Consider the following 10,003-nt stretch of genomic DNA (forward strand, 5'->3'; position numbering starts at 1 on the left):
GCCTTCAAAGTCCAATCCCCTGGGAATTCCTCGTCCCTTTCTGAATCCCCAGGCTGAGAAACCTGATGGGGGCCTAGACACTTTACAACAGTAGGAGAACTTCTTTGATATTACTATTCTCCAGTTTGTGGGTTGTCCACCCAGTGGGTATGGGATTTGATTTCGTCATCATTGTACCCCTCCTACCATCTCATTGTGGAATGAGTTTCTCCTTTGTCTTTGGATGTGGGTTATCTTTTTTTGGTGGATTCCAGCATTCTGCTGTCTATAGTTGTTCGATAGCTAGTTGCAATTCAGGGCTCTCACAGAAGGAGATGAGAGCATGTCCTTCTACTCCACCATCTTGAACCAATCCTAAGCCTTATGATACTTTTGGGAAAGTCTATTGTAAATTCTAGGACACAAAGGTCCTACTGAGAGAATAATCTTTTAAAAACAAAAATAGCAATGCTTCAACAGCTTCCTCTATTGCTAAGATTTACTCAGAAGAAAATCCAAGTTCCTTTGCAGACTGCAGGCTCCCTCCATGACCCAGGTCCCTCCCCTCCTCTCTGGCCTTCCCTCCACGCTGACCTCTGCTCCCACATCAGGTTCAGGGACCCAGCAAGCGGGTTTATACTCACTACTCAATCTTCTCACAGAGCTCTAGGCTCTGCTCTCAGCTGGTTTTGTCTCAACCTTCCAGTCTCAGCTCATGTGTCACCTTCCAGCTCCCCAAGTCTTAAATTGCCTGTTAAGTGCTTTCAGAGCCCACTGAACAAACTTTAAATGTCTCTCTCTCTCTCTTTTTTTTTAACATGTACATACTGCTTTACTTACTGTTGGCTGTGCTGGTCTTTGTTGCTTCACACAGGCTTTCTCTAGTTGTGGTGCATGGGCTTCTCACTGTGGTGGCTTTTCTTGTGGAGAACAGGCTCTAGGCACACAGGCTTCAGTAGTTGCAGCCTGCAGGCTTAGTAGTTGCGACTTGCTGGCTCCAGGGCATGCGGGCTTCAGTAGTTGTGGCACAGGGGCTCATTAGTTTTGGCTCTTGGGCTCTAGAGCACGCAGGCTTCAGTAGTTGTGTGCTAAATGTTTATTTGTTAACTTACACACAGTCTGTCCCCTTTGCTAGAATGTACATCCCAAAGCAGAACAGGGATGTGTATTTTTCACTGTTGCACTAATCCCAAGCACCATCAGCAGAGGGTGTAGGCAAAGTATACTTACACACAGTAAATATGTACTGAAAATTAAATGAAAGGATGAAGCAATCCACCGGAAAAGCCGCTCCTCCTCTCAAACTCCCTGCTAGTCTTCATCATAATCGGTAGAGGGCAGCAAAGACCCTGTGTTATCTGACTTCTGAGGTTTCCACCAGAAACTTCAGAAAACATACTCTCCTTTGCCAAATAGCAGCCTCAGATGGATCAGGAATCTTGGGGAAATGTCTTGCCTTAAACTTTCTTTTCTCTCCTTATTCCTGAAGCCCTCTTTTCTCTGAGCCATTTACAGATTTTTTTTTTTTTTTTTTTTTTAAGATTTCAGGGACAATAATCCTTAGAAATGAAAGCAGATGTTGTATTGATCAATGGCCTGGAGCCTCACCTTCCTGCCAGACGAGTTAGTGTGGAAAAAAGACACTCCTGTCATAGCTGACAGCTGTGTGGGTCTTAAGGATTTAGGCTCTCCCTTATGGTGTTTGGGAAGGAGCAGGTACCAGTTAGGCAGCTGCTGTTTATGTTTTGAGCACTTGTAAAAGCAGGTTGTGTGTATGCATTTCTAGTTCTGTCTTCTGCCTGGATCTGTTTCTACTTATTCCATCTTTGCTTCTTCTTTAACAATCTCCCACCCGGAGCAGGAACCTCAGCATCTGCTGCCTTTGTGGGTTCCTTCGCCGAGAATGCACCCCGAATCCAGGTGAGTCAGCAGTAGAACCGGCATCCACATAATCCCAGGATGGTGTTTTCATTTGACCTCTCCCCCCAAAATAGGTACTGAGACTCATGACTTACCAGGGCTTCCCTGACAGCCCAGGTAGTAAAGAATCTGCCTGCAATGCAGGAGACCCCGGTTCGATTCGTGGGTCGGGAAGATCTGCTGGAGAAGGGAAAGGCTACCCACTCCAGTATTATGGCCTGGAGAATGGTTTATGACTTACCAAGCCTGGGTGTGTGCTCTGTGGTACAGGTACAGTTTGATCGAAAGAATCAAGAGGGAGGCAGAGTTTCTCAACCTCAGTGCCACTGCCATTCTGGACTGGATAATTCTTTGTTGTGAGAACATTCTAGGATTTTGGCAACCTCCCTGGCCTCTCCTCATCGGATGCAGGTAGCACCCACCCCTAAGCTGTGATGACCAAATATGTTTTCAAACAATGCAAAATGTCCCCTGGGGACAGGTTCCTACCATTTCAATCTTGAAAGCCATTCTTTTGAGGATCATGGTGGAAATCTTTTGGGGTGTCTTTCCAGCCTGGGTCCATGACCCCTTTCTCCTACCTCTGCTCCTCACTATCCTGTGCATGCATGCTGTGACCCCAAAGTCTATGGACCAGGCAGATTGGACATCTGACCCAACTTAGGTCTCAGCTTCTTTCCTTTGGGAATTTGAAACTAGGACCCAGGGACTGAGAACCACCTGGGTTCTTCAGGGGGATAAAACTCTAACTCAAATTTAGAAGATGTAGGCAGATGTATGATAACGTGGGAAACATGAAACAGGCATCCTACTGCAGAGATAAGAATGAAATAAACCACAAGGGAGGGGGAGGGAGGGCAAATTAGAAGGTAGGGATTAACATACACACACTACTGTATATGAGACTGATAGCCAAAAAGGACCTACTGTGTAGGTAGGAAACTCTACTCAATATTTTGTAATAATCTATAAAAATCTGAAAAAGAATATATATAGATATGTGTGTATTTTGTATGTATAACTGAATCACTGTGCTATACACCTGAGACTAACGACATTGTAAATCAACTATATTTCAATTTAAAAATAAAATCAAATAAACTACAGAGAAACCCAGAGGGAAGAGGCAGAGAGAAGGTGCCTCGTCCTGGCCCTTTCTGGTTCTAGTACTTCCTAAGGATAGGCTCAACTTCCTGCCTTGGGTAGCAAGTACATTGGTAACTATTACTAATTCTTCTTTTGTGCTAGGACAGTTTTTGTTTGTTTATTTCTGAGTCCTAACTAGTACATTCTTTGTAACCTAGAAGTAAAATCATAACCAGAAAACATCAGGGATCCAGGCAGTTGGGGGAATAGTTTCAAACCCTCAAGGTAGCTCCACCCACCTCTCCACATGTGCTCTGTTCTTCTTTCTCTACCAAATGGCTTCCTCACCCTCTCTGTGGAGTTTTTCTTGCCTTAACCTTGGCTTGTTCATGGCCTCGTGTGCCACAGCCTCAACTCAACTTCTGGTGGTGCTTTCGCTAACAGCAAACCCAGGTCAGTTTCTTGGTTCAGATTCCTGAGCAAGAGATTCTGATTGGTTCATGTGGCAAAATACTATCAGCTGCCCATCCCACAGTCATCTCTCCCAATTAGTTTTGTTCCAGTGAACAACCCCAGGTGATGAACCAGAATTGGTTTGTTAAGGGCAATGAGATATAAAAGAAATCCTCCTGAGAGGCTTATGGAAAGAATTTTATTCTTGATACAAGAGGGCAAAATCCAAGGAGGAGCCAGTCCATCCCCTTCCTGCACACTTTGGATATGTCATGTGAGGACATGATATATGAAGCTGCTGTGGCAGCCATTTTGCAACCATGAAGTAAAGCCAAGAGACCTAGAGAGAAGAGGCCTATGACATCCTTAAGCTGACAAATTAACAACCCCGGAGGCATGTACCTTTAAACTTCTTGTTACATGAGATAATTAGGTATCCTTACAGTTTAAGCTACTTTGACTCTGGTGTCCTGTTACATGAAGCCAAAGGATCCTGACTGATACGATGTAGCTCATCTTTTCAGACCAGGTCACTCAGGTCCCAGGTCACTAGCTGACTGTCCTGTAGATTCACTGTCTTGGAGTCACACACCTACCTCCAATCCATGTGTTTATTCCCCTGCTCCAAACGTCTATGAAATTTCTTTAACCTGCAGAAAAGTTGAAGAAATAATACAGTGAACACTGAAATATCCCTCACTTATGATTCCCCAATTGTTAATATATGCAGCTAAATGCTGCATATGTTCATTGTATAATATTTCCATATATATGGGGTTTTTTTTCACTGAACCATTTGAAAGGAAGTTAGAGAGCTTATGAAACTTCACCCCAAAGTATTTCAGCAATTATCTCCTAAGAAACAAGGACATTGTCCTATATAACTAAATTGTCATTACAGTAGATTCAATACTTATTATGTTATTCTATGATATAAAAATCTTAACTAAATTCTTCAATTTTCCCAGTAATGTCCTTTGAGCATGTTTTGCTTTCTTCTAGTCTCCTTTATTCTAAAAAAGCTTTTTTTTTTTTTTTGGTCTTTCCTGTCACTGACTTTCAGTTCAGTTCTTTTATAGAATGTTCTACAATTTGGATTATCCAGTTACTTCTTCAGAATTAGATTTATGTAAAGATTTTTAGCAAAAACTCTACAGAGGTGATATTGGGTCCCTCTCAGCACATCACAGGAGGCACAGGAAGCCACTGTGTCCTATTACTGGTCTTGCTAAGTTTAAACAGTTGATTAAGGTGCTGTCTGCCAGAATGCTCCACTGTAAAGGCATCTTTTCAAACTTTATATAGTTAATAAGTAATCTGTGAGATAACACTTTGAGGACATCTTGTTCCCCAACAACTTTCACCCGATGTTTTAGCAGCCATTCATAAACCTTGCCTGAATCAACTATTATATCAGTGATTACAAAAATCACTTTTTAAAAAATTTTATCATTTCCTCTACATTAACTGGCATTCTATTTAAGAGCTTTCTCTCCCCTCACACTCAATTTTCTTGAGTATTATTATGAACTTGGGTTTTTCATTACCACTAATTTTCAATTTTCAAGTTGGTCCCCTTCAAGCGGGGAGCCCCTTCTAGCTGGTCTCTGTTCTTCAGACATGACTCCATCAATGTCTGAGCACTTCTTTGCTCTCTGGCAGAGGAAGCCCCAAGTTCATTTGGTACTTTACAGACCTGGAATCAGCCTTTCTCCAAGAAGGCCTGATTCCTTTTCATGAGAAGTAGTTCATAGAAAGCAAGAATCGGGTGCTTATAGAGTGCTCATTGCTACTGAGGTGTCATGGTGTCTAGGTCTTTTCAGTAGACATAGCCAAGAAGTATGCTTGATTTTAAATCATGAATTTATCTTGATCCCCAACTTCAATTGGGCTTCCCTGATAGGAGGTGAAGGGGACGACAGAGGATGAGATGGCTGGATGGCATCACCAACTCAATGGACATGAGTTTGAGTAAACTCCGGGAGTTGGTGATGGACAGGGAGGCCTGGCGTGCTGTGATTCATGGGGTCGCAAAGAGTCGGACACGACTGAGCAACTGAACTGAACTGAACTGATAGCTCAGTTGGTAAAGAATCTGCCTGCAATGCAGGAAACCCTGGTTCGATTCCTGGGTCAGACAGATCTACTGGAGAAGTGATAGGCTACCCACTCCAGTATTCTTGGGCTTCCCTTGTGGCTCAGCTGGTAAAGAATCTGCCTGCGATGCGGGAAACCTGGGTTCAATCCCTGGATTGATCATCTGGAGAAGGGAAAGGCTACCCACTCCAGGATTCTGGCCTGAAGAATTCCATGGACAGAGTCCATGGGGTCACAAAGAGTCAGACATGACTGAGTGACTTTCACTTTCCAACTCCAATCCAGCACCAGAAAATTTTTCTTCTTTTCCCACAGGTCATATTTTTATCTCCTTTCTCTTACAGTGAGAACCTAGTTTTCAATCCAACATCAATATATTTATTAATACTCACTTGCTCCTCCCTACAGTACACCCAAGAGTCAGAATGCCTGTTCTCAGTACCTTTACCAACCGTAGACCTACTCATAAGCTCCAGATTGTTTGCGGCACTTTTTTTAATCCTTAGAATACAGCCCACTAAAGGTAACAAGGTCTGTTAAAAAACCTTTAAACTTTGAAATAGATTCATTTGTCTCTCTTTATACTCAATGTTAGGGTTCTGCTAATATATTGATTTAATTTTTTGTGATAGTGAGCTTTTTAAGTTTTTCCAGTTTTATTAACATACAACTGATATATAACATTTGAAAGTTTAAGGTGTACAGCATAATGATTTGATATATATATATACTGTGATATGATTACCACAGTAAACTTAATTAATATCTGTAACAAAACTACAGAATGCTTTACAAGTTTGCATGTCATCCTTGTGCAGGGGCCATGCTAATCTTCTCTGCATTATTTCAATTTTAGTATATATGCCACCAAAGTGAGCACTAATTTAATTATTTTGCATATGTAAAATAGCAGCATGGTTCAAAAGTCAAAACTATATTAAGATGTAACTCAAAGAAGTTTTCTTCAACCCTGTACATAGCAAATTTTATTATTTTCTTATTTATCCTTTCTTAATTGCAAGAATAATCAAATGTATATGTACACACACAACACATATATCCTCATTTTGCCTTCTATTCAAATGGCAGCACACTATATACACTCCTCTCTGCACCTTATTTTTTTCATTTCACATTGTTTTATGTTATACATATGCAAGTGTTTTATAGTACTTGTATCTCACTTATTTGCTCTCTCAAATGTATTTGGTATTTCAGTTCAGTTTAATTGCTCAGTCGTGTCCAACTCTTTGCAACCCCATGGACTGCAGCATGCCAGGCTTCCCTGTCCATCACCAACTCCTGGAGCTTGCTCAAACTCATGTCCATCGACTCGATGATGTCATCCAACCATCTCATCCTCTGTCGTCCCCTTCCCCTCATGCCTTCAATCTTTCCCTGCATCAGGGTCTTTTCCAATGAGTCAATTCTTCGCATTAGGTGGACAAAGTATTGGAGCTTCAGGTTCAGCGTCAGTCTTTCTAATGAATATTCAGGACTGATTTCCTTTAGGATTGACTTTAGGATTTGGTATTTAGGAAGTTTTTATTTTTATGATTTGGTATTTAGGAAGGTTCCACTTTTATGGTTACTTTTGTAAAGCTAAAATAACCTCAGTCTCCAACCCCACCTTAATTTTGTTATTTTCTAATGGTTCCCCAACAATACTGAAACTGGTCAACAGTTTCTTTTCCTCTCTCATCTCTATCCACCAGCATCTTATTGCAATAAATATCCTTTACCCCCATCAGCAACAAGTATATTCAATAAGTATATTGTATATTCTATCTCTCTTATCATTCTTTCCTTTTAACTATTGTATAATATCTTCTTTGCCTGGGCATGTACTCTTCTTACAACCATCATAGTTTTATGAGTAAATATATATTTAATGCTCGCCATCAGTCTTTATGCCAATGTCTTTTCATTTTGGTTCTCTAAAAAGTCTTTCTTCAGTAAATTCATGGGAGCAGTATTCTCTGTTTCTTTCATGTTCATCATTTGTGACCTGTTAGATGGATATAAAATCTTTGGCTCATGTTTTCTTTCCTCGAATATCTTCAATATGTTACACTATTTCTTCTGGAATAAAGTCTGAAGACAATTATTTCTTTCCATCAAGGTGACTTGATATTTTGACTAGATACCCAAATGATATTTTTCTTTCTTGTAATGTCCATAAGTTTGAGAATGTACCTTGACATTAGTCATTCTGGATTGATCTTCCTAGGTAGTAGTATCACATCTCTTTTTATCTCAGGAAAAATTTTCTTAAAAGTTTGCTTTTTAAATTTAAATTACTTTTAAAATTTCCACTGCTTTTTTCTTCCTTGTCTGTCTTCTATTATATATGGCTTGTTCATTTGTTTGTTTACCTTCTACATCCATCACTTCCTCTCAGATCTCTTTGATTTGTTGGCATTCCCTCCTTTTCACATGCTGTTTATTTAAAGGTATTATTAAAGGTATTATTTAAAGGTATTTATTTACTTCTATTATTTTGATTTTAATCTCCATTTCTCAGATGATTAATATTAATTCTAATTTGGAGCTCTCCTACATTTCTGAGAGTCTCTAATTCTGACTTATATACTTCTTTCCTGTCTAATATGATTTTATTAGTTTTTAGCTCATTTTGAAGTAGTTAAATTTTTCATCTGTCTTGTAAGCGTGTCCTCCTTGTATGTTTTCATTGTTAGAATGTTATTAGACTTTTTTCCTTTTTTTGCAATGACTTAGTGTTGGATTTTTTTCTAGTTTTATTGAGATACAGTTGACAAAGAACATTGTATAAGTTTAAGGTGTACAATGATTTGATATACTTATATATTGCAAAATGATTATCACAATAAGGTTAGTTAACACATCTGACAATGTTTGATTTGAACACAATCTTATTCTACTATTCATTTTTATAGGAATTTAGTTTTTCCTTTATGAAGGAAGGGTGAACCAGGGTAACTTTTCTGGCTTCATTATTCTAGATTTCCTTCTTCTGATGTCCTTATCAAGAATTTTTTTAATGGCCTTTTATATGTTCTGAAATGTAGTTCCTCTGCTCTTTTATCTAGACTTTCTTTTTCCTTTACTTCTATTATCCCATACTTCCTCATTTTGATTCTACTCTCAAAAGTCTTCTTTTGTTGTGAGGTTTTCTTCTGAAAAGGAGCTTTATAATTAAGTTGAAGTTCAAAGAGCTAAAACCATTATAGCTACTTTACACCTTATCTGGGACCCCATACCCCCCATCTTTACTGAAGTGTAGAAACCCCCTCCCAGTCCCAGTAGTTGTTCTCAGACTAGTCTACTCTGATTTTCAGTGAGCCAGAAATGGTATGGACCTAACAGAAGCAGAAGATATTAAGAAGAGGTGACAAGAATACACAGAAGAACTATATGAAAAAGATCTTCATGACCCAGATAACACAATGGTGTGATCACTCACCTAGAACCAGACATCCTAGAGTGCAAAGTCAAGTGGGCCTTAGGAAGCATCACTACGAACAAAGCTAGTGGAGGTGATGGAATTCCAGTTGAGCTATTTCAAATCCTGAAAGATGATGCTGTGAAAGTGCTGCACTCAATATGTCAGCAAATTTGGAAAACTCAGCAGTGGCCACAGGACTGGAGAAGGTCAGTTTTTATTCCAATCCTAAAGAAAGGCAATGCCAAAGAATTCTCAAACTACCACACAATTGCACTCATCTCACATGCTAGCAAAGTAATGCTCAATATTCTCCAAGCCAGGCTTCAACAGTACGTGAACCATGAACTTCCAGGTGTTCAAGTTGGATTTAGAAAAGGCAGAGGAACCAGAGATTAAATTGCCAACATCCATGGCTCATCAAAAAAGCAAGAGAGTTCCAGAAAAACATCTACTTGTGCTTTATTGCCTACGCCAAAGCCTTTGACCGTGTGGATCACAACACACTGTGGAAAATTCTGAAAGAGATAGGAATACCAGACCACCTTACCTGCCTCCTGAGAAATCTGTATGCAGGTCAAGAAGCAACAGTTAGAACTGGACATGGAACAACGGACTGGTTCTAAATTGGGAAAGGAGTACGTCAAGGCTGCATATGGTCACCCTGCTTATTTAACTTATATGCAGAGTACATCATGCAAAATGCTGGTCTGGATTAAGTACAAGCTGGAATCAAGATTGCTGGGAGAAATATCAATAACCTCACATATACAGATGACACCACCCTTATGGCAGAAAGTAAAGAAGAACTAAACAGCCTCTTGATGAAAGTAAAAGAGGAAAGTGAAAAAGTTGGCTTAAAGCTCAACATTCAGAAAACTAAGATCATGGCATCTGATCCCATCACTTCATGGCAAACAGATGGGAAAATAATGGAAACAGTGACAGACTTTATTTTCTTGGGCTCCAAAATCACTGCAGATGGTGACTCCAGTCATGAAATTAAAAGACACTTGCTCCTTATAAAAAAAGTTATGACCAACC

At 39.8% G+C, this 10,003-nt stretch overlaps 1 non-coding gene across 1 annotated transcript; it reads right to left on the reverse strand.

Moving 5' to 3' along the window:
- Positions 1 to 6,308: 6,308 nt before the first annotated feature.
- Positions 6,309 to 6,415, reverse strand: LOC122441088. The gene has a single exon (XR_006269231.1). It is a non-coding gene; the product is annotated as a U6 spliceosomal RNA (small nuclear RNA).
- Between the last annotated feature and the right edge of the window lie 3,588 nt (positions 6,416 to 10,003).

Source organism: Cervus canadensis, chromosome 4, assembly GCF_019320065.1.
Source record: "Cervus canadensis isolate Bull #8, Minnesota chromosome 4, ASM1932006v1, whole genome shotgun sequence".
Taxonomy (NCBI): Eukaryota; Metazoa; Chordata; class Mammalia; order Artiodactyla; family Cervidae; genus Cervus; species Cervus canadensis.